This window comes from Delphinapterus leucas, chromosome 12 (assembly GCF_059928025.1).
Source record: "Delphinapterus leucas isolate spDelLeu-1000000601 "Yukka" chromosome 12, BTC_Dleu_Yukka2, whole genome shotgun sequence".
Lineage (NCBI taxonomy): Eukaryota > Metazoa > Chordata > Mammalia > Artiodactyla > Monodontidae > Delphinapterus > Delphinapterus leucas.
The window spans coordinates 94,227,383-94,251,130 of NC_143140.1; the positions used below are offsets into that span (position 1 = coordinate 94,227,383).

At 47.4% G+C, this 23,748-nt stretch overlaps 1 protein-coding gene across 3 annotated transcripts in view; it reads left to right on the forward strand.

Annotated features, from left to right (window-relative positions):
• The window catches only part of CCR6 (C-C motif chemokine receptor 6), a 79,703-nt gene that overhangs the window by 44,357 nt on the left and 11,598 nt on the right, over positions 1 to 23,748 (forward strand). The window contains exons 3-6 of one of the 3 annotated variants that reach the window (XM_089922250.1): positions 1,529 to 1,622; positions 1,753 to 4,172; positions 8,043 to 8,288; positions 9,994 to 10,255. The gene's annotated coding sequence lies outside the window, so the exon portion shown is untranslated. The other 2 variants (XM_089922251.1, XM_089922252.1) reach the window with 2 other exon arrangements.

The following is a 23,748-nucleotide window of genomic DNA, read 5'->3' on the forward strand; positions in this document are numbered from 1 at the left end:
TGTGGATCTGTGCGAAGTGCACAGGAGCTAATTCTTCCTGCCTCGGCATCTCAACACATCCTCAGCTCTACTTCCTAAGAGTGCAAAATACAAAGTGGCCACAAAAAGTTTCTTTTAGGGGCTTCCCTGGTGGCGCAGTTTCAAAGACTAATATATTACAGAATATCTTCTCTGATCAAAATAAAATCGAATTTTAGAAATAAATAATGATGTTTACAAAAGCCCTAATAATTTGAAAGTTCAACAATGTGCTTCTAAATAATCCATGAGTCAAAAAAGTTATGAGAGGGCTTCCCTGGTGGCGCACTGGTTGAGAGTCCGCTTGCCGATGCAGGGGACACGGGTTCGTGCCCCGGTCCGAAGTTTCTTTTACATTTTCTGCCCACTTAGAGATGTAAGGCATGATGATGGTAAGGAAAATAGAAAAATACGGTGTCAGTAAAGGAGAGAAACATAAAAGAGGATTTGGAAGAAATTATTTAGTGGAGAGTAAGAAATGAGAGAAATACGTTCATCGGTCGAATGGTTCAGCCAGTGGAATCAATATTTTATTTGTATCATCACTGTCCTTTTGACATCAGACATTTGGTGCTTTGATTAACTTTTTATTTTTATTTATTAAAAATTTTAAAATTTGACCATATGTTGGTTCTGAAGCACTAACATATGGAAACAGGCAAAACCAATGAAAACCTTGCCCTTGGCAGCTCCTATCTGGATGCCCTAATGTGACAGCTGCTTAGAAATTTAATTCTAGGAAACAATAAGCTTATGCTTGGGAATGGTAATGACAATGTTCAGCTTATTCAGAGTTTAAGACTTCACACTGGCACCTTTTCTTAGGAGGGGCGGGAGGGAAAGCAAGCAGAGGAAAATTGAGCCTTTTTGTTCTAGTCATAGAAACTTTGCTTTTCATTAATAATTATGGCAATCCAATACATACTATTAGATGCCAGCGGGCAATATTTCTAAACAATTACATCTTAATATGTATATTAAAGGAATTACATTGAGGATTAGAATGAATAAATCTTCATTAATTATATTCACACAGAATCTCCAAATTCCTTGCATGTGGTAGCGCTTTCTCAGATCTTCACAATTCAGTTTGTTTTTTAGTAGTTGATGGTTCTTATTTAAAAATCATCTACAACATTGTTCTTTTTGCTCTATAGGAGGCAGAATGTGGACCTATTTTATTCTTTCAGAATTAATGAGTTTTGTGATTAGCACTGATTTCTTCAGCAAACGTGAAAAATTTTACTTCCAAATGGCAATTTTGTTTACTCTGCTAGGGTCCCATTGGCATCCTTGTAATTAGGTATTTCAATAAACAAAGCCAAAACACTCAATTGTAAAATATGTTTTGTACGTATTGAAAAAAAGTATGTATTAAAGCGGAAGGACACATTTATCCCAGGATGAAACTCCGACAGTGTTTACATGTTTCATAAGTTCTGCATAGTTTGGGGTTTGCTAGAAGCAGAAGCTGGATTCTAATGGAAGTATTTTACAACCTGGTGGGTAGTCCAGGACCCTGGAGAGCGACCGAGGGCAGCGGGAGAGGGGCAGCCAATGAGAGCCGTGCCGTCCTGCGAGGCCCCTTGCAGCAAGGACCCATTGTGAGTAACTGGCTTGATTCCCCTGGGAAACTCTGGCTCACCAGACACGGAGTGGGGCCACTCCTGTGGGTGCTGGTTCTGCAGCGCTTCCTGTCTGCCATGCTTGGGTCAGCAGGCTCTCGTTTCACAGAGATTCCGGGCACAGAGGGAGGATACCTGAGGCTGGAAGCCTGGCCGCTGGATTAGAAGGTCGAGGCCTGAGGGCACATGAAGAGCATGCACGATATCTGCTTGAAAATCACTTTATGTAGAAACAGTAAGCGTTAACTAAAACGTCTGGATAAATGAATGTGGAAAACATCGTGTCGCTACAGCCTACTCTGGTCGAATGAATGTCTTATTGGTGATGAAAATGTAATTCTTAAACTTACCAGTGTTTGCTTCTTTCTTTCAAGCTGAATGTCTTCTTTGGCTCTCACTAATTTTTTTTCAGCAATGGCAAATATTGTCAAGAGCTAACTTACATGTTTATGATAATGAAAGATGACTTCTTGGAAGGAATATTCATGCTCTGCACAGTTCTCAATCCCCTTGGGGGGGAGTGGGAATCAGGACAAAGTGTCTATTATTTTCTGAGCTACTGTGTCCTCATCGGTAAGTGAGCACAATGCTGAGGACCTCACAGGCTCTAGTGAGCACTAGAGACAAAGTATAAAATGTGTGCATACAGCAAGTGCTCCATTGATGACCAGGTTGCCACCTTAGCAGGCTGTCCCAGTTTTTTTTTTAAATGAAGAGTGATATCTTCCCACCCAACTATTTAATTAATTAATTATTTATTTATTTTTTTAGATGTTGGGGGTGGGATTTTATTAATTAATTAATTAATTTTTGCTGTGTTGCGTCTTTGTTTCTGTGCGAGGGCTTTCTCTGGTTGCAGCGAGCAGGGGCCACTCTTCATCGCGGTGTGCGGGCCTCTCACTATCGCGGCCTCTCTTGTCGCGGAGCACAGGCTCCAGACGCACAGGCTCAGTAGTTGTGGCTCACGGGCCTAGTTGCTCCGCGGCACGTGGGATGCTCCAAGACCAGGGCTCGAACCCGTGTCCCCTGCATTGGCAGGCAGATTCTCAACCACTGCACCACCAGGGAAGCCCCTGTCCCAGTTTTAACGTGCATTATTTACCCTGATGAAAAATTTCAAAATTTGAGTGAATTTTGGTTTCAAAGTGATGAAGACTTGAACACCCATTGAAACAGACAGTCTCCCGGTCCGTAGGCTTATCAGTGAACCAAGGTCATTACCTTTGGAAGGAAATGAGGATGTGTGAATGCAGGAACTTCTGAACGCCGTGAGTCTCCGGAGTTATGTAGATGAGGTGTGTGTCACAACAGTGCCTCTGCAGAACTGGTTGCTTCCTTGGAGGAACACGTGAGCTTGCAGTCGATCCCGGTAAGACACCTTGCTTGCTTTCTTGGGGGTGGTTTATCGATTCTTTGAGGAGAGTTTTCAGGAGATCTGGCTGAAAGACAGCCATACAGGTGTGACCGTCACCTGGAGCTGGAGGAGTTTGTGCCGGACACTGGGTGGGGCCTGGGGCAGCCGCCTGGGCTGGATGGGGGAGGTCTTCCAGGGGGTGTAATGTTTGAGAGCGATGTGTAACTCTGGTGAGCTGGACCTAATGCTATGAGGTGGCAGCTCTGTTGGGAAGGGGTGGGGCAGGTTCCCGGGGGTGACCTGGATGGGACGGTGATGCCCATGGTTCCTGAAGGCAGTAGAAATTCCCACCGTTAATCATCCTGAGAAAGAGATCTTGGAATGAGGGGCCAGAGCCATGGGAGCACAGAGGGACGTCTCCCTGCCCAGCGCCTCTGCTGCTGGGGCTTGGGCTCTGAGGCTGACTGACTGCCTTTCCAGTGGGAGCGGCTAGTGCCTTGCCCAGTGCAACGGCAGTGAGGTGACCACCCAGGAGCCAAGCAAAGAGGGCGTCTGAGGGTCCCCTGAGGACGGCTCTGGAAATATGAAGTCACTTCTAATAGCAACCTAGGTTCCCACATGGATTGGAGCTTCCTTTTATTAATCCTCAAGCTTCAGTAAGATCTTGTTTAAGAACTAGTCTTTAGCATGCCGTGGGAGTACAGATCAGGGCTCAGTCCATGCCTGAGGGTAATAAAGCAGGGGGAGCAAAAGCCCTGTCTCGAGGCCAGCATGGGAGTGGCAGCAAACACTCCAGCCTGGACCACCCTGGGAAATCCTCTCTTGTTCTTGAGCCCATTGAGAGCTGGCATCTTTTCAGATCATCCAGTAAATGGTTTAGGGTAAGATAGTCTCATATGTCACGTCAAACCCCAAAGAGGGCAGATAGATTGGGGCCTTCCTTGTGGTAACGAGTTTCAACCCAGATGCCTCGGTCCCCAGGAGTATCCTCGAGAACACAGGCTCTTTCGACGTCCGAAGACTTATCTGCCACCCTATGACCCACGTGCGCCTTTTCAAAGCAATACGACTTTCTGCTTCTGGGTCTTCTCGGCCATGATGGCACCAACGTAGTGAAGCAGTGTGCTGTCTGGGGTGATATGCCATGTGCTCAGATGACTAAATTAGTCCAGAAGGTAAGAGTCAAGTGAGCAGCCCGATGGAGAGGAACCCAGGATCACTTTCCAATTTCACGCTTATCTGTAGTGTGTTGAAAGCTTGTAGGGTCATGTGGACCACGGCAAGGCCTCTCTCGGGGATGCTCGGGGATTTCCGACGACCTGGGCAGCCACTTTCTCTGCTAACACCCCCTCTCCACCCCTAGGCACGCTTCTCTTTCCACTGTGGGTGCCTGATTCTGAAGACCATCTCTTTTCTTCATTCTTGGAAAGCACCTCTAGCATATGTCTAGTGTATGCAACAGAATTTTACTTAACATTTGGGGGTATTGGAGTGCTGGTTACATCACGGAAAAGACCAGGAAAACCTAAAATCAAATATTAGAAATTTCTGCTCATGTTATTTTATTATGCATGAGTAATGTCTCCCAAACCCTAGCCCAGACTGGTGTCTGGACCTACATTTGTTTGTCCAAAGCACCATTAGCAAATTTTCCTAATCAATAAGGACAGATAATACCAAGATTACTAACATTACTAACACTATTGTTACATTTGTACTTGACATCAAAGAGGGCAATTATATCCCATCAGAATGTATTCCTCGGTACCAATGTCAGAGACATTGTCAATGCAGAGACCCATGTCAACCGTGAGCTGGACAGACCCCGTTTCTGAATCTAGATGGTGATCATTATGCTTCTTTTCGATGAATCTGTCTGTGGGCCATTACTAGACTATCGTGGGGTGGAGTGATCCTTGGATGGTTAGAAGGCCATGTTATACTTTTATTGCACAACCCACTGGCCCTCTGTCTGTCTTACTCAGCTGGCTAAACCACAGCTCTTGTTGGGTTCAGCTCTCCTACTCCCTGGCTCTTGGGTCTACATAATGAATGTGTCTAGAAAAGGATAACAAACAATCGTTGTGACTGGTCTTGCTTTAAATTCATGGTTGCTCACTGATGTTGCCTGGAAGTTATGTAATTCTGTACCCCTTTCATTCTCCCTCTCCCCTAGATGGCTGTTGCATTTCTTTTCCTCTCTTGTCAAAGCTCTGATGCCTCTTTTTCCATCTTCACTCTCAGCCAATGACCTGGTTTCCTTTTTCACTGTGAACAAAGGAACAATCAGAAAAGAACCTGCATAAACACTCACCACCACATCCACCTGTGTACTGTACCTGTGGACGCTGCCGCCTTGCCTACAACTGAGGAAGTCTCTTGCTGGTGCACAGTCTCCCAGCCTCTTCGGTCCACTTGGGGATGGGACCGAGTGCTTCTCCCTTTGCTTTCTTGCATAGTCAACATTTTCCTCCTTACTGGGTCATTCACACCAGTGTGTAAACATCTCTTATTTCTACCATCTTAACGACAGATTTTTGGACCCCAGCGTCATCTCTAGCTCCTGACCATTTCTCTCTTTCCTCTTGTGTAAACTCTCTGAAATAAGTGTTTGTATCCTCTCCTATTTCCAGCCCCCTTCCAGCTAGGTTTCCCCATGCCACTCAGCAAAGGCTGTCAAGGTTGCAATGATTGCATGCTGCTAACTCTAATGGTCATTTTTTTTTTTTTCAGTTTTGTGTTGCTTGGTCTGCCAGCAGCATCGACATACTTGATTATTCTCCCCTTCTTGAAATACTTTTGTGCTTGGCCTCCAGATCTCAGGCACTGAACCTCTTCTCTTATCCATCTGTGCCCACTCCCTTGGTGATCTCATCTACCCATAAGCTCATGACCCTTAAATTTACATCTCCAGCCCAGCGCTGTCCTCTGAGCTTCACATTCAGATAAGCAATTATTTCTTGTATTGGTATCTCCACTGGGATATTCTAATAGGTATCTCTAACTTCTCAAGTTCCTAGCTAAATTCCTGATATCCTCTTCCATCCTCAACCTACTGCTTCTGCAATATTCCCATTTTATTTAATCAACTTATCCTGCTAATGTTCAGGTCAAACACCTTAGAGTCATGTTTTGTGCTTCTCTTTCTCTCAAATCCAATATCCAGTCTGTTGGCAAATCTTGTTGACTTTATCTCCAAAACAGACCCATCATATCTTACTGGGATGTTCTTCCTAATTCCATCTGGGTTCTCTGTAATCTACGTTTCACATTGCCACCAGAGTAATCTTCTTAAAATGTAAGTCAGACAGTCCTTAAAATGTAATGTCACACAAAACCTTCCAATAGCTTCCCATCTCACCCTAAGGAGAAGGTAAAGTCATTACAATGGATTGGAAGACCCCCTACCTGGCCCCTCTTACCTCTTTTATTTATTTATTTTTGCGGTACGCGGGCCTCTCACTGTTGCGGCCCCTCCCGTTGCGGAGCACAGGCTCCGGACGCGCAGGCTCAGCGGCCACGGTTCACGGGCCCAGCCGCTCTGCGGCATGTGGGATCTTCCCGGACCGGGGCACGAACCTGTGTCCCCTGCATCGGCAGGCGGACTCTCAACCACTGCGCCACCAGGGAAGCCCCCCTCTCACCTCTTTGACCTCAACTCTCCCCACGCTTCCTGGGCTCACTCTAGTCTAGTCTAAACCTCCTTGGTTTCCCCTGAACATGTCAGGCAGATGTCTGCATCAGGGACAGTGCCTTGCTGTTCCTTTGTCCTGAAATGCCCCTCCCCCATATAAACACATGACACACTCCCACACCTGTCTCAGGGCTCCATTTAAGTGTCACCTCTCAGTGACACCTTCCCTGTCCACTCGACTTAAAATTGCCTCAGTAATCCCTATCTGTCCTCCCTGCTTGATTTTTCTCCATGGCACTTATTACTTTCTACCATATTGTAGATCTTTTTCTTTATTTTGTTTATGGCCCAGCTCCCATGACTGGAATGTAAATCCCATGAAGTCAAGGAATTTGTCTGTTTCACTCACCGCTGCAACACTTTGGCCTAGAAAAGTTCCCGTCACGTAGTAGAAGCTCAATAAGCATTTGCTGAAAAAATGAATGAATCGTGGCTTGGTGTAAAGAGGACTTGGAAGACCCAGGCCTTATTTTTTTGAATCCACTACTCCTGGTTTATAGACTCTTGAGAAAATTACTTAACATCTTTATGTGCTAGTAACTTTCCATCTGTAAAGTGTTTTCCCAAAATAGTTTGTCAGGATTAAGCGAAATGATAAATATGAAAGTTCTTTCTAATTTTATTAGATGTGTTAACATTAACAATACTATTTATAATCATATAAAAAAGGAAGGAGACAGTTAGACAAACCAGGGATGAACATTCTCACTTCTTGCCCAGCAGGGTCACCGGTGTTTTCTACCAAGGGCCAATTTAGAACTTTCCATAGGGGGATTTGTGGCTTGACTAATTCTATTTTAGATTTCAGAGAACGTAACCCAGATTCCCCCTCAAATTACAGGACTATTCCCAAACTGAATAGTTGCTCTGGGGATATAGACACTCAGGTTTCTGCTATCCCTGCAAGGTCAAGTTATAACATAATGGCCACACATTGTAGAAAGTGGTGGAGAAGGCAATGTGAATCTTTTGAGGGCAATATTTCTCCTTTACAACTGGGTTATGCCTTCGCTGATCGTTGACCTACATTATTTGTGACGTGCAGATTCTCAATTTATCACATCTTTACTTTTAAAGGATAAGTCATGTGGTTTTTTTAGGCTTTTAAGCCAGAATGTGGATAGATGACTATAAAGTTCATTAGGTATTATGTGGAGCTTTTCAGAGAACTTTATAATCATTCTGATTAATTTGTAATTTCCAGGAAGACTAAAAAGTATTTCACAGACTAATAATTCTGAAACGAGAAAAAAACTTGTCTCTAAAATTGAAATTATTAAGTGACCTAGTTGCATCAGCTTGCCTTCCTTCCTCCATCTTATTTTTTACCTTCCTACGATCTGAGGTGTAGCTGGAAGAATGAAGCTTGCGGTGAGACGTTCACCACACCACCCAGTGTGGGCAAAGTAAGAGCACGAGCGCAGGCACACGTGAGGCCCAGGCGCTGAGCCCTCAGCATCCAAGCCGCTTTAATCCGTATGAAGGCCAGTGGCCTTGCGCTGGCGGAGAGAAGTCTAAAGATTAAAGAAACCTGACATTCAAGAAAGGAAACTCCTGTGGCTGTTCATTTGCGGAACAAGAAGCTACTTCTTTACTGGTAAGTTTTTATTTCATCCTGGGATTTAGGAAACATTGTATCCCTGTTGTCTTAACTGTTTAATGCTTTGAAGATAAAAGAAAATTGCCAACATTCATGGTATCAAGCCAGGCATTGATTGTCACTTAGACCACTTAGCCGCACCGTGGGGAGAGAAGGGGAGACACTAACTTTTGCTGAGTCCGTGATGTGCTGGCCACTGTTCTAGAGACATCACCTGTGTTATTCTAAGTAATCTTATGTTATGTTATGTTACGTAATTCCAACTGCAGTCCTGAGAGCAGGTGTGGTTAAAGGGTTAGGGAGATGAAGTTACACCATCCGTGGGTAATGTGGGGGGAATCGAGTCCCTTCAGGTCGCCTCTGCCCTGCTGATGGTGACTAGCACTTGTGAAAGGACTGCAGGAACAGTGGCGAGGAACCTGATAAACCACAGCCACCACTGAAAGTGCCATCACTTACGTGAGCCATGACTGTGAAGAAGAAACGCACGCTCTACAGACCAAAACCAGACACAGTCTCCTTAACTTACCATTTGTGAACATGCTGGGCTGCACCCCTGTGCCCCCGTGGACAGAATGAGGGGTGCTGGTGGATCTAAATGTGGATGAAGCATGGCGGGGCGGGGTGGGGGGTGGGGGGAGGTGAGCGACTGTGTGAAGGGGGATAGGAATGGACCTGGAGAGCAGGGCGGTGCTCTAGGTCAGGAGCGAGTCCCACATCACGAAGAAGAGAGCCCCAGGGCGCTGACAAACGGGGGATGGGATGGGAGGAAGGGCTGGGGCAGCCTGGAGCCAGCTCAGCAGAAGGTACAGATCCGCGTGTGGACATACATCCACATGTGGACCTACTCACGGGTCTGGTTCAGGAGAACGGATGAGGCTGCATTCATGGGAAGAAGTTCTCATGATAAAATCATCTTTCAAGTGAAAGTGACAAATGGGTGGCAATGAGTTTCACTGTGTTGTGGGTTCATGTATTGATGCCATTTAAAAAATACTGTTATTCCATTAATATGCCAATACTGGAGGCGTTTGCTCTAGTCTTGCAGTATGTCTTCTCTTACTAGACATCCTAATCCTTCTGAGCCCTCGCCTACCTGGAGGTCTCTTATCTAATAACATCAAGCCTCTGAGACAACTTGAGAAAGAGGAAATGAACACAAGAAGAGACTCTTGCAGCCAAAATAGATACCACAGAGCCCATCCCCTCTCCCAGGGGAGACCCTCAGGTGCACGTTCAGATGTACCGACTCTTATTTTAGGTGAGGTTCTGATAAGTAGGGCTGTTTGGTTTCCCAGCCCAGAGCTTATAGAAGCAAAAAGTTTCAAGCGGGAAGGTCACTCCTGGAGTCAGGCGCCGGGAGGAACGCGGCAGGAAAGAGGACAGGGTGGGATGGGAACACCCCAATATACAGAGAGGACGACTCGATATATTTCAGTCTGGGGCCATGTAACGCACAAGCAAATAGCCCTCAGTATTTGAGCGACTTCTGCTTGGAATTTGGTGCTTTCCTGTAGAGGAGAAAAGCTCACGTCTGCGGTGGTGACCACAAAGGCATCAGAGGCAGGGCTGGACCACGGCGATTTTATTAGAAGATGCATTTGAGCCAGAATTTCATCAACCAGGTCTCAAATTTTAAAATACTTAAAGCTGCAGACGATCAACCTCAGTTGAAAGCTAACTCAGAATTACCCGCCCCCAGGACAAGGTGAATTAGCCAGTGCCGCGTTCCTCTGTCAAGTACACTCAGCACCCAGCGAGTTCTTCATGATGGCCGGGCGAGGCCTTAGGATCTACAGAGGATTCCATGTCAGACAAGGTTGATGTCTGCGAGACGCGTTCCGTTTTACTTTGCACAACTCCTTCTGTTTGGGGAGTAGAGCGAGGAGTTGGATGCGTGAACAAAGAGAAAAGGGAACAAAGAAAGGATGAAGATGTGAAGGAGGGGGCGGTCTGAGCAGAAGGTAAGGAGTGAAATAGAGGGGAAGTGTTAAGATGGTGAGCGAGGCCATCGAGGGGGAGGTGCAGCCACCCAGGACCAGGGGAGGGCCGGCGGCAGAGAGAGCAGGGCTCGCCCTCAGCCCTTGGCAGGAGCCACTAGGACTGGGGTGCGGCCAGGCCTCTGCACTTCCCCCCTCAGCCTCCTTCTGCCTGGAGTTGTAAGGACTTCACCCTCCCCGTTGTCTGTCTCCCTGCTCATCATACCAACCACCTGAGATTCTGGGGGTGAAGGGAGGATGAGCCACAGGTTAGCGCAGCCCCTGGTCTTTCCTGCTCACGTGTGGCCTCCTGGGCAGCAACGGCCCCAGGGGTGTTAAGAACTGCAGGCCCGCTCGGTCAGAGTCTGGAGAGGGGATTCAGACCCTCACTCCGTCTGCTCACTCGGAACCCCTACCTGGCCCCCCGCTCCGCCCCCCTAGGCAGAGAAATCCTCAATCCAAAGGCTCATTACTGTTTCGGAGGCGGCGGCTCCTGCTGTTGTGTTGTTACGTTTCTCTCCCCAGCCATCTTAGTGGCTGCTGAGGTGACGGCTAGGAAAGCAGTGGGGCTGTTGTCACATTATCATGACCTTGTCCTTTCTCATTTCTGTAGGACCTTTATAAGTCAGCCTGGCTGTTCCCGTTAGACAGAATGAAAACAGAGGCCTGAATCTGGGTCACCGAGGAATGCAATGAATCAGTGGAGGCCCCAGGCCCTTTGCTTGGCTGCCCTCCCTCCCATGCACAGAGAGCACTGTCGGGAACTGGGGCAGTGATGTCTTTACGGGTTCAAGGAAGGAGGCTACAGATTTTATTTGCGGGTTTATCTAACATCAAAATTGTTTGATTGGAGGTCCCCAACATAAAAGGATGTGTGGCTTTCAGATTTGTTTCTGACCGATAAACAGAGGTTTTAGGAAACTAAAAGCCACTGTCTTGTATGTAAAATTAAATGAAAATGCAATAAAATAGCTTAGTCTTCTTTGGCTTTTCTGTCACTTTTAGCCTTTTCAGATTCTGTAAAATAGGCTGAAGTGATTTGCATAACTCCTCCCATGTGCTCTGGTCAGGGTTGGGCGTCCTCTCTCCAGACCTGAGGTGGAGGGACTTGCTGGCCTCCTATGGGGTGTCTGCCGGGGACCAGCCCCAGTGCCCTTCCTGTCCTCCTTCTTGATTTGGTAGAACAGGTGGAAAGGGGGCCTTTCTTCTGTCCCCACTCTGTGATCTAATCCTGTCTATCCTGATAAAATTAGTCATGCCCTCATTGAAGAGTTTTGTGATATCTTTAAAGTTAAGCCTGAGAAGAGCCAATCCCACTGGAAGTTAGTTTTAATGCTACTTAGAGCTCTTTCATTGATTGTGATAATCTCACTCTGGTTTTCCTGTTCTGAGCCGGGGGTCGTGTCCAACAATTCCTTTCACCATTTACTGTAACTGATTTGAAGCAAAATAGCATGTTCACTGTTCTGGAAACTGATGGAAAAAGTGGTGAATATGGGAGCAGTGAGACAATGAAGATTATCAGGAAATATCTAGAAGGTGTAATTTTTCCAGAAGTGAACATTAGTGATATCGGCAACAGTTACTACAATTAGTCTTTTTACAGTTCTCAGAGATTGTTTCATTGTACAACCAATGTATCTCATTATTAAATACATGGAGAGCACAAAGATTTAGAAACAAAATTATATTTCTTATATTTCTAGCCCCCCCACCAAGCAACCATAGTTATCATTTCAATATATTTCTTCCCACACCCCTCCCCCACACCCTCCCCCACACCCTCCCCCATGCCCCCACACCCTCCCCCACACCCTCCCCCATGCCCCCACCCTCCCCCCACCCTCCCCCCACCCTCCCCCACACCCTCCTCCACGCCCTCCCCCACACCCTCCCCCCACCCTCCCCCACACCCCTCCTCCACACCCTCCCCCACGCCCCCCACACCCTCCCCCACGCCCCCCACACCCTCCCCCACGCCCTCCCCCACACCCTCCCCCATGCCCTCCCCCACACCCCTCCTCCACACAGTCTCCCCCACACCCCATCACTCCTTCCTCCCAGCTTTTCCCTCCTTCCACCACCTCCCAGAGCTTCATTTTTTAGATCGGGTTAATCTTTTCTGTTTAACCCCCTTTCCTCTGGCACACGAGCTAACAGAACCTTTCTCTCCCCAGCATGTCTGGGGAAATCAGCAGGAGGAGGGCACTCACTCCATGGCTGGGCAGCCTGGGTGTCTCAAAATCCCTCCTTTCTCCCGGCTGAAACCACCTCCTTCCACTCTCATGTCTTTTGGCCCACATCCTCCTTTTGGCACAGTGGAGAATAAGGCCGTTCCTTTTCCTTGCTGGCTTTCTTCACACACCGAAGGCTGCATCTTCCCTGAGGTCCCCTCGCGACCCCCTCCTTCCTGGCGTGTGCTGGTCCCAGGCCCCTTCATCTCCCTAATCACGCCCTGCCCTCGCCATGGCTGAGTAGAAGGGCTCCCCGCCCCCGGTCCTCAGTGCCGTGACTTCTGTTAGGTCCTGGTCTGCCCAGGACAGCCGCATTCTGGGAGACCAGGACGGCTGGCCACCCTAATCCTGGCAGCCCACGAGGAGGGGGGCTGGGCGGCTGCTGCTGGCATGAAACGTTGACTCCCATCTCTGTGGCGTGAGGGCTGACTCCCCTCCCGCTGCTGGTCCGTCGGGACACCAGCTCCTCTACTCCTGGGCTGTGCCTGAGGGCTGAGCAAAGCCTGGAGTCAGAAGACCAGCGCTTTGGGCGTTGAGATGGGGACTGTGCAGGGGGCAGTCTCTGCTCCCACAGTCGCAGCTAAAAGCGGGCGTGGGCCAGGGGTGTGGAGTGGGGTCAGCAGTGGTGTCTGCTCAGTCCCAGGGCTCAAAAAAGAAAGCCTCACTTGTGCCTGCTGCCTCCATCACGCCATTCTACTTCTTGGCGTCTTACTGCCAGGTTTTGGTTTTTGTTTGATTTTTTATTTATGCATTTTAAAATTGAAGTCTAGGTGATTTACAATGTTGTGTTAGTTTCTGCTGTACAGCAAAGTGATTCAGTTATACGTATATACCCTTTTTTATATTGTTTTCTATTATGGTTTATTACAAGATACTGAATATAGATCCCTGTGCTATGCAGTAGGAACTTGTTTACCACAGCCAATTAAAATTTTTTTTTCTACATCTGTGGTCTTTATTTCCTGAGGCCACACTATCGTCTTAGATCCTTATCATAAAGCTTTCACTTGAGCATTCAGACTGAAAGTTTATCTTCCAAGAGCACTGTAAACACGAGTGATTAAATCCAGAGGTCAGTTTCAGTCCTCAGAGTCTCTACTCCGCAGGTCTTTCTTCAAGCACTTTTCTCCCTTTGCTCCAGTAACACTGTATTGATTTCAAGGGACCTATTCTTCTGGCCACTTCTTTTCTGTCCTTTTCCTCACTTCAATCTGTTCTCCTGTTTCCTGTGCTTAAGTGCAAGCTCCCAGAGCTTTCATCTGCGTCTCTGAGTTCAGTTACAACCTCCTGTGCATAACTCTCCCTGCATCTCATGCTAGAGCTCCTCTTTAGGACAGAAGGAGAGGGGGGAGGGGAGGGGGGAGGGGTTGGAGGCAGAGAGGGAGGAGGGGGAGGGGAGGGGAAGGAGGGGGGAGAGGTCAGCTCTGGGGGTACGCACCAAACATGCGGGAGATCTGCACTTCCCGTGTCTCTAATCTTCACCTGAAGCCTTCACAAATCTCTCCGCTTCATTTTATTAATGAGGAGACGGACACCCAGGAATTAATTTCAAAAGTGGCCAGCACGTGGCTGACCCAGATCTAAAGTCAAGACTCTCCGGTTACACAGTACTTCAGTCTCCTCACACCCCATGTACCTTAAATGAATCTCATTTCCTTCCCCTTACATCAGCTTCTATACCTTCTCTGGTTAGAACTATGTTAGAAACTTAGAAATAAGTTTCCAGTTCCGATTTCCCTATTTCTGTTGAGGTGGAAAATCTGGCATCATTTTTACTCCTTCTTCCTCTTGCTTTTTACTGATTTTTCAAAACGTCATTTCTTCTTCACATTTATCCCAGAAACGCATAAACTTCAGGGTCGGATGACATGGCTTTGCGTCTTGGCTCTCCCAAGTTATGAGATGCGTGAACTTGAGGAAGTTGCTCTATTTCTGAGTTTCAGTTTGACAGCACCAGCACCCTCTAGGCTTCTCGTGCACATGAACAGAGCAGGGTGAGGGGAACAGCGAGACGCCTGGCTGTGAGCCATCAGCCCTGCCAGTCGCTCTTGGGCTCTGGGCTGCCTACCTCTGGACGGTTTCCTGTCCACGTCGGTGCTGGGAACTTGCTCCCTGTCACTCCACAGCTCACAAAACTGCCACATCTTTGCGTCGTCACTGAGACCAAGTCCCAGCTCTTCGGCCAGCCTTCCTCGACTTCCCACTGCAGCCCAGCCCCTCCACGGCTGCCCAGGCTGGTCCAGGACGGTGACCACGCCTTTGCCCTGAGGCTCGCCCCCTCCCCCTGCCTACTTGGCCAGTGGGTCAGCTCTCCTGGCTGAGCTCTGGCCCGTCCCCACAGACACTGCGCTCTATGCCTGCTCAAGCTCTTCGCATTCTCAGTCCTGTGAAGCATCACTCAGCCTTGAACTCACTGCCTGAAATGTCATGTGTTTGCGCCTCACCTTGGCAACTGTGGAAGTCCCTTAAAGGCAGGAAATAAATCACATACTTTAAAGCGCCTCTGTATGTAGTGTGGAGCACGGGGTAGCTATCTGAGAGTTTAATTTACAGCAGGCAAAGGAGATCGGTGTGCCCCTGGCTCTCTAGCAGTACAACGTTCAGGTTGGATCGTTTAGCACATAGAGTGAAAAAGAGTGTCAAACTGTGCAGGCCCAAAGCTACAGCACGTGCCCCGAACACGAAGGCTGTACAACCCGAAATCTTTGTCAGTTCCAGAATACGAGGGGTCAGCGTGGTTGACAATTCCGTCTGTAAAACGCACTTCTGTCCCTACTGGGGAATTTGCTGGCAGAATCTGATGAATAGCATTTCCGTATTTCTAGATGGAGGAAAAGCTACCAAGCCAAACCACAGGGCACAGACCTAAGCCGCTGCTGGATGAGATGTTCTGTTTTTAGAGTTGCCCGGCTTCATCTCTCCAACAGCATCGCTGGCTTACATTTCTTATCCCCCCACTTCTAGCATCTCTTCTCACTGTTGGCTTTCTTGGGGAGGATAGTTTTTAAACAAAGAAAGTCCGTTTTTGTTTTGATTGTTGTTATTTGTAACACACCTCGTTACTTCAGAAGAGGATTAGAGCTCAAGCTGAAGAGGAGAGAACGGCTCCCGTTACTCATTGCTGCTCAGCAAACGACCTCCGACTGTGGTGGCTCAGAACAAAGATTTGTTATTACCTCTCAAGGCTCTGGGGTTGGCGGGGCTCAGCTGAGCGGTCCTCAAGAGGGGCCTGTCATGCAGTTACACCCAGAGGGTGGCTGGGACCCGAGTGGTCAGAAGGCTCCATGGGGCTGGCTGTTGTCTGGGGTCTCAGCAGGAGCTCTCCGCACGCTGCCCACACATGGCTTCTCTGCAGAGCCTGGGCTTCTCAGCCCAGCACAGAGGCTGGGTTCCAAAGAAAGCACAGCCCAGTGGGGAGCTGCAGGGCTCCTGTGAGCCAGCCTCAGGAATCCCGGATCACCGCTTCTGACATAACGATTGGTCAAGCCAGTCAGCAAGGCCAGTCCAGACCAAAGAAGAGGGAAATAGATTTTACCTCTTGACACGTGAGCCGCATGCTTGTTTTAAAAGAAAAGGCATTGAAGCTGGCGGTCTCCAAAGACTATCTGGCACACGAAATGGACATCTCGTTAAGATACAGGTAACACCGACATCAGCTGTGTTCATTTTCCAGGTCCCCGATATCCCAACACTCCAGCCACCAAACCAAGACTCAAGCGTGTCCCTCAGAAACCCTGCAAACCACCATCTGCTGAGCCTGCACAGTGACCGGCAAATATCAGACACCGGAACTGTTAATCAGTGAGGGCCGAGGTCCTCTGAAATGTCAAAGACAATCGGCTTTATCCGCCACGATCCCATCGGCAGATACTGGTGATCCGGGCGTCATGCGTCTTTGGAAATTATCCACAAAGTTGAAAATGTATGAAATCCTTGTTATGGGTCTTCCCTGGTGGCGCAGTGGTTAAGAATCCACCTGCCAATGCAGGGGATGTGGGTTCGAGCCCTGGTCCGGGAAGATCCCACATGCCGCGGAGCAACGAAGCCCGTGCACCACAGTTACTGAGCCCGCGTGCCTAGAGCCCATGTTCCACAACAAGAGAAGCCACCGCGATGAGAAGCTCACGCACCATAATGAAGAGTAGCCCCCCCTCGCTGCAACCGGAGAAAGCCCGCGTGCAGCAACGAAGACCCAACACAGCCAAAAATAAAATAAATAAATTAAAAGAAAGAAAGAAAGAATTAAAAAAAACCACCTTGTTGTCCCTTAAAGGAACATTCGATATCATGTGTGAGGAAGTCCATTTGATTGAAAAACTTTATGAAATTTTTGCCTAAAATCACTTTAGCTCTTATAATGAAAAAGTGTGTTTGTATAATGTACGCACATTTCTCAAGTTCCTATTTTTCCTTTTAAATTCTTCTTCCTTCTTAGGGGAGCCCACTCGTACTCTCTGCCCTGCTTGTGTGGCCAAGACTCCCCTTCCTTCTAATTAAACAGGGACCTGCAGCTGGACGAGCTGCCTTTCCACACCCCAGGGTGAACCCCGCAGTTAAGAGGAGGGGTCCCCGGGGAAGCCCAGACCTACACAGGAGTATCACAGCCAGCCTCACCGCAGAGTGTAAAGCACTTCCTATTCGGCCGTGGTATTAATTTACCAAACTGTCCCTGGACTTTGTTCTGAATGAATTTTTCACACCTACTGTCAGACTTTCAGACTGGAAACTATTTATGTAAAATGCATCACCGCATTGTGTACTTCTTGCTTTTTACATCCCTCACAATGTCATGCAAATGAGCAGCAGATTTTATTTAAATGAGGTGAGAGCTCCCAGGACCTGTAACGTGGGACATGTTCTAGAGAGAGAAAACAAAATGGTCTGAGCTTCCCAAGGGTGACATATAATTTGGATTTTACTTTGAAGTACAGAAGGGGTGCTGGGGCAAAGGACGTATGAGGACCACACAGGTCTGGAGTCCCACAGAGGAGCAGCCTCGTGGACGGCGTGGGAAGGCCAGAGGCCCAGGGCTGGAGCTGCTTGGAGGCCAGGGCCAAACCCTCTACGGATTCTCCTCCCTCTGGGGGCAGAGAAGTCGTGTGAGGGACAGTGGTCCCTCCTGGGGGTGTCTCCCACTCTTCTGACAGGCGGGCCAGCATGGGTGCCGAAGCGTGTGGCTCCAGCGATGGAGCCTCCTGGCCCGTCGTGTGGCCTCACAGTGTCGCTTTTCTCAACATGCTGAATCCTACTCACTGTTCTGTCTTGGTCCTCAGCGAAGTCAAGGCTGTTTTTCTTGCTTTTAGGCAGGCCAGTTCTAAGGTGATAATGAGCTGCAAAAGGGTTTACCTTCCCACTTTCTTGCTAAACAAGGCCATCAAAGGGGATTTCGGAAGGAACGGGCAGAAAAGGTGTGTGCGTGACACCAGCCCCTGAGGTGGCCTGTTTTTTCCTCTGCCAGGAGCCTGGGGCCTGGTAGGCAGCCCTTCCAGCAGCTTCCACCCAAAGCAAGAAGCAGGACCTCGGAGGAGGTGGTGGGTGGTGATGAGAAGCAGGGGATGTGACGGGGCAGCAGTGGGAAAGGCAGAAAGGACACACTCCCTTGCTCTCCATCCAGGGATCAGCGGTCCAGGTCAGGGACCCCGAGGGATGTCACGTGAAGGGCTCTTTTCAAACAGAGGAGGGGATGGGACACCCGTGTCAATGCAAAATTGTAAGCTCCATCAGAGAAAAACAAGTCAGGACTTGGAAAGAAGCGAATGACATTCAAAAGGATCATTGTGAGGGAGGGAATGGGACTGTTGTGACATCGGTGCCCTGGGATCAGAGGTCGGCAAGTACCTCAAAGTCAAACAGAAAAAGGCTTTTCTTCTATAGGGTTGGGGAAGGAGACAGGGATGAGCAGAAACTTTGCAGGGAAATGACCCACAATGGCCGGGAAGAGGGTCCCGCTGTGCTGACGATTCCCCAGAGAAGCTGACAAGGGGACAGGTCCACGTTCAGTGTTGCTCAGACTTGGGGACAAGCTGCGTTCTGGGGTCTGTAGGAAGGAGAGACCCCTGACTAGCTCTTAGTAAGACAAAGCAGAGGGTGGGCCGTGGGCAGCTTGCTCGACTCAGGAAGAGACAGGAAGCTAAAGAGAAAGGAGGAGGGAACATGTCAGTCAACCTGGTCTTGCTTTTAATTGATCTTTGCTATAAATTTTTTTATAAAACTATCTCCTGGGACTTCCCTGGTGGCGCAGTGGTTAAGAGTCCACCTGCCAATGCAGGGGACACGGATTCGAGGCCTGGTCCGGGAAGATCCCACATGCCATGGAGCAACTGAGCCCGTGAGCCACAACTACTGAGCCTGCACTCTAGAGCCCGCAAGCCACAACTATTGAGCCCGTGCACCACAACTACTGAAGCCCGTGCGCCTAGAGCCCGTGCTCTGCAACAAGAGAAGCCACCACAATGAGAAGCCTGCGCACCACAACGAAGAGTAGCCCCCGCTTACTGCAAGCAGAGAAAGCCCACGCGCAGTGACGAAGACCCAATGCAGTCAAAAATAAATAAATAAATGTATAAGAAAAAAGTAAAAAATAAAAAAACCTATTTCCTGAGACTTGAATCACAACACACTACATCATGGTGAACACTTTTATGATTCCAGAATTCTTTTATTTTTCTGTCATTTTTTTTTTTTTTTTTTTTTTAAAATCACTTGTACCCAAAAATGAGTCTCCAGATGACTCATCAATTGCTTTTCCTTCCATCAACTGCTATACCTAATGGCAGGGCACTTGTTAGGTCTGTCACCTACCATCTCATAAAGATCAGGTGCCCAGCCTTTTAGCATCTCACGCTTTTCTTTTTTTTAAATTGAGAGATAATTGACATATGACATTATATTGGTTTCAAGTGTACACCATAATGATTGGATATTTACATGTATTGTGAAATGAACAATAAGTCTAGTTAATATCCATCACCACACATGGTGTTTTTGATCCCAAATGATACAATAGTAATACTTGTGTTTTTTTTATCCCCCCAAAAAACTAGTGTTTATTGAGTAGCTACCCCACCCCAGGCACTGTCCTACCAGCGTCACATGAACTGAGGCTGCTGTCCTCCGTGACACTCTGAGGCTGCCCCGTCATGGTCTTTATTGTACAGAGGAGGGAATGAGGGGTGAAGAAGGTCAGTACCTCCCTGCGGTGCACAGCTTTCGGGGTGAACACAGGCAGGGGGCTCCAGAGGCTGCATCACTAACCACAATGCTCACACGGCCCTTTCTAAATACTTCTAAATCTTTCCAGGCAGCCCGCAAAGTGCCCTTGCTCCCAGAGGTAACTGACCAGGAGACGGAGTGAGTGTTTGAGCATAAACTCGTTGTCACACCTTGAAAGGCAACTCAGAGTCCTTCTTCTGGGAGATAACAGCACCCAGGTCCCTCCCTTCTCAGCAGCTTTACCACCAGCTCCAGGGAGTCACATGATCATTTTATAACCTGCAGGATGTAGATGGTTAACCATCTGTATTTGGGCAAATAGGCGTTCCTTTTACATAGGAAGTGGTAATTCAGCGATTTGCTTTTGGTTAATTCTGGTCTCTCACTGCTTTTTTCTTAATGACCATTAGAAAGTGCATCTGGTTAAGAGAATCACACTGGTGCTGTGCGTTCCTGGGGTGTCATGAGGGGCGTGTAACCGAACTGGGCACTTTGGATCACGGCGTTTCTCAAGGTGAGCCCTGCTAAGCCCCCTCGACTCCTTTTAAAAGTGTATTTTCTTCTCTGATACCCACATCTAAGGAATATTAGACATGGAAGTGCTTTACTCTTAAGAATTCCAGAATGCTGGCATGTTGTCTGTGTTTACACTTAGTGAAACATTCTCACTTTCACACATACAGTGTCCTAATAGTTTTAGGAATAGTACTGTGTGTTCAGGAAGCTCGCTTTCCCTCTAAATGTACAGGAAGTGATTTCATTCTAATTGCCTCGAACTGGAGCTTGGGCGATGGTTCGGGCATTGCTTCATAGGGGAAAAGTCCAGGGGGCACCTGTCTGGAGAGCAATTCTTTATTTAAATAAGTACGTAAAGAGTTTGCAGAGCTAAAACCTGAGCTAAAATAATGTTTTGGCGGCCACGCAGTAGGTGATTTACGCACGGAAAGATGACGAGTGAGGGTCTCGAATAGCTGGGGATTGATTGGGAAGGAGCTTTTCAGGCAGTCATTTAAGAGAAATTGATTGGGTGGAAATTTTTATGAGACTCAGTGAAATACACGAAAAGCTCTGATAATGGCTGCAAATGCCACAATGATTGTGGAGTGAGTGTCTCATGACCATAAAAGAATGCGCAGTGGTCTTTCGAAGAGTCCGCCGTGGCTCCAGCCAAAGCCTACAGGGCTGCAGAAAACAGCCATTGCAGAGATCAGTAAAGAAACAAGTGCAAGGTCTGAATTAATTAATCACTAATTCTGGAAATGGTTAGAGATATGAAATCTAATTTCTGTAGTGAAAAAGAAAATGTAAAAGTGAGCTTTTAAAGAAGCAAAGGGAACCAAAAGAAAAAAAATGCAAACTTATATACCAATCACTGGAAAAAACCCTCTGGCTTCTTTCTTAACCACTCTTATTCAAAAGCAGAAGGAAGCCAGACTAGGGTTTCAGCTCCACCGATGTTCATCTAAAAAAGGATAAAACACCCATGGTTCAAATGAATTAAGAGAACCTACATTTATTGAATACTTACTTTTGTAGTTTGTGAGATTCTGATATACATATCGTTTAAAAATAAACATATTATTTAAGATCTTGTGGGAATTTTATAGTCCTCCAGTAAGACCTGCTGGAGACAAGGTGAATTAGGTCTCTAATTCACAGCCCTAGAGGAACTGCAGTCTTCCCATCTATAAATGGGTATAAGTCTACCTTAGAGGGTTTTTGTGAGGCTATAAGGGATAATGGATGTAAAGCAGTGATCCCAATGCCCAGTGTGTAGTTAGAACTTAATTTCAAGCGTGCACACCCGCTTTCCACACACTCAACAAACATACACACGCATACACGCATGCAATGCATACACCCGTATGTAATATACCCACACATGACTGACTATATGTGTGTACACAACATATATACATGCACACACATCACACATGCATGCAGTGCATAACACGACATACATACATATACCCATACACACAATGTGACACGCATACACATCACACACACATGTATGCATGTGCATACATGTACTCAACATATGTACACATACACATTTAGTTCTTGTTCCTTGTCTTGTGGGCCATCACTATTTATGAAAATAAACACAGATTTAAAATCTTCTGCTTTAACTTTAACAAACTATTAAACTTGTTATTAAATTTGTTTAAATAAAAAATTTAACAGTTTCCTTGCTGATGATATTTTGTTAAAATTATTCATGTTTTCCCTGTATTTAATTTTGTTGGGTAGAGTCTGCCCTTGGCCAAATGCACAAAAAGGTTGAAGTTGGTCTGTTACCCACCCCCTTCTGCTTTTTCAGCCACCTCTTCTCTTCTCTTGGGGATCTTACTTCCTTTTTGCTGCCACCCACTCCTGGTCCGAACAGAGAGCAGACCAGTAACTGACAGACAGACCCTGCGAGGCTGTCCTTGGTCAACTGATACCAGTGAAGACGCTGGCTGCTAATGACCTAAACTGTTTTCTGCCTGTCCCTGGTCCTCTGCATGTGACCAGAGGGCTTCCAAAGCCCTCAAAGACCAGAGCAGAGGAGCAGCTCCTGTGAAGTGGAGACCCGGGGGGCGGCCTCTGATGGATTTGAGAGCAGCTGAATAGGGAGAAGGGGCACTGCCTGGAGTTTTTGTTTTTTAATTTTTTAAAAAAATTAATTTATTTATTTTTGGCTGCGTTGGGTCTTCGTTGCTGCACACAGGCTTTCTCTATTTGCAGTGAGTGGAGGCTACTCTTCCTTGTGGTGCAGGGGCTTCTCATTGTGGTGGCTTCTCTTGTGGAGCATGGGATCCAAGCACATGGACTTCAGTAGTTGTGGCACACGGGCTCCAGTAGTTGTGGCTCTCAGGCTCAGTAGTTGTGGCTCGTGGGCTCAGTAGTTTTGGCTTGTGGGCTCTAGAGCACAGGCTCAGAAGTTGTGGCTCACGGGCTTAGCTGCTCTGCAGCATGTGGGATCTTCCTGGACCAGGACTCAAACCCATGTCCCCTGCATTGGCAGGCGGACTCTCAACCACTGTGCCACCAGGGAAGCCCCTATTCTTTTCATTTTTGAATGAAGTAGTCAATTAGCTGTTAGTTTCTGAGATACCTTCTTTTGTATATTGTACCTAATGAAAATGGTACTAGGAAGCCACAGTGTTTAACTGCAAAAAAAAAAAAAAGTAAATTAGCATTTAAAACACTATGTTAAAAATGTTCATCTAATTAAGTAACATTAAGTTTTCCTTGAAGTAACACTTTTTTTTTCCTGGGTCGTAACAAAATCTTTGAAATGTGACAACTAGGAGGCAGACGCTCTCACCATGTGCATACGTTGAATCTTGGAACTTTAGCACATTTATTTTCATTTAAAAGAGTAATATATTTGTGGTTTCAAATCTTAAATGCAAATGTCATATGAAGGTTCACCTTATCACTGTGTGTCTCTATAAACGGACGAAAAGCCATTCAAAGATATATCTTTTAGGGACTTCCCTGGTGGCGCAGTGGTTGGGAGTCCGCCTGCCGATGCAGGGGACGCGGGTTCGTTCCCCGGTCCGGGAGGGTCCCGCGTGCCGTGGAGCGGCTGGGCCCGTGGGCCATGGCTGCTGGGCCTGCGCGTCCGGAGCCTGTGCTCCGCGGCGGGAGGGGCCGCAACAGTGAGGGGCCCGCGTACCACAAAAAAAAAAAAAAAAAAAAAAAAAAAAAAAGATATATCTTTTAATAATAGATGAATTCTAAGTATGTCCACGATGAGAAAAGAATCCATCAGGAGTTAGCGCAAGGCCTGTGCACTTTTCCTTTCATGCGATGTCTGAGTGGTGGATGCACTCCTAGTTGGAGGCCGGCGTGGAGACCAGCTTGCTGCCTGAAGATAGGGGATCTGTTCGCCTTAGTGATGTCCCTCACCACCAGGCAGTGCCAGCGCTGGACAGAGCCTGGAGCTGCTGGCCACCGGGCGGCATGTGGGCCTGGCATTTATACTTGTCTTGGAAGGAAGGAAGGAAGGAAGGAAGGAAGGAAGGAAGGAAGGAAAGAAGG